General features: G+C 40.4%; 1 protein-coding gene across 1 annotated transcript in view; it reads left to right on the top strand.

The window, feature by feature from the left end:
* The window catches only part of LOC102846892 (disintegrin and metalloproteinase domain-containing protein 5-like), a 131,671-nt gene that overhangs the window by 41,235 nt on the left and 89,219 nt on the right, over positions 1–1,217 (top strand). The window lies entirely within an intron of this gene.

Here is a 1,217-nt window from a genome sequence, read left to right as displayed (position 1 = left end):
GAGAGGGTTAAACCAAGCTACTCCTTGGAGGCAAGGATTCTGGGGCTTCGTCTGACATACTTTGGGCATGTTGTAAGGAGAGACAGGTCCTTGGAGAGGGACATCATGCTTGGGAGTGTGGAGAGACGGTGCAAGAGGGGAAGACCCTCTATGAGATGGATTGATTCAGTGACTGGGGTAATTAATCGGGATGGGTGTGTCAGAGGCAGTGTGGTTGGCACAGGATAGAGCAGGGTTTAGGGCTGTTGTACATAGGGTCACTATGAGTCGCAAACGACTCGATGGCACATAACAACAACACTGAAAGGAATGAGAGAAAATTCTGATGTTATTATTGAGAAGAACTTAGTTTAAAACTCAAACTGATCGCCATTGAGTTGATTTTGACTAATAAAGACCCTCAATGGGCTTCTGAATTTTTCAGTGTTTATAGAAGGAGACTATTTTCCTTTTTCCTGCAGAGTGGCTTTTACATTTGGACTGCCAACTTCTAGGTTGGACAGTCAAGTGTGTGATGCATCAAAGCCACCAGGGCTTTTAGCTGAGTTTAGTGCATGGGAACTCATAGTGAAGTCAAGAAAATCTTCATAAACTCTTTACTATCAACACGTTATAATTTTGAGAGTCATGCATAACTTTGCTATCAAAGAGTGGTAATGACAAAGATTGGAAAGTTTTATGCTGGTTATTGAGACCTATATTCTTTCACATTTTGATATCTCTAACAGATTGTCATTGATTGCCTTCGAGACGAGCACAACTCATAGTGACTCTATAAACAAAAGGCTTGAAGCCTTTCTATAACTTTCAACATTTATCAAAGATCATAGAGTTTCTGGAGGCATCTAACAGATTGTGCACCTTAGTGTTGTTATTTTATTATAGTATAGAATATATAAGTATATAATACATCTCATGCAAAATGCAGCCAGGGTGCTCCTTGGAAGCAAAGATGGCAAAGCTTCATCTTTCATACTTTGGACATGTAGCTAAATGAGGTTGTTTTTGGAAAGTGAAAGAAATTCTTGGAAAGATGGAGGGTCAGTGAAGGAGAGGAAGATCCCCAATGAGATGGAGTGACATGATTACTTTAGCAGTGGGCTCTAGTATGTCATAGATGATGAGGATGGCATATGATAGGACGGGGTTCAGGTCTGCTGTTCACAGGTTCACTATGAGAAATACTTGACTCAATGGCACCTAACAACAATAACATA

This window comes from Elephantulus edwardii, unplaced genomic scaffold, assembly GCF_000299155.1.
Source record: "Elephantulus edwardii isolate Elephantulus edwardi_28Jun2011 unplaced genomic scaffold, EleEdw1.0 scaffold00279, whole genome shotgun sequence".
Lineage (NCBI taxonomy): Eukaryota > Metazoa > Chordata > Mammalia > Macroscelidea > Macroscelididae > Elephantulus > Elephantulus edwardii.
The sequence above is the reverse complement of the archived record's forward strand: the minus strand, read 5'-3'. Positions and strand labels throughout refer to the sequence as shown.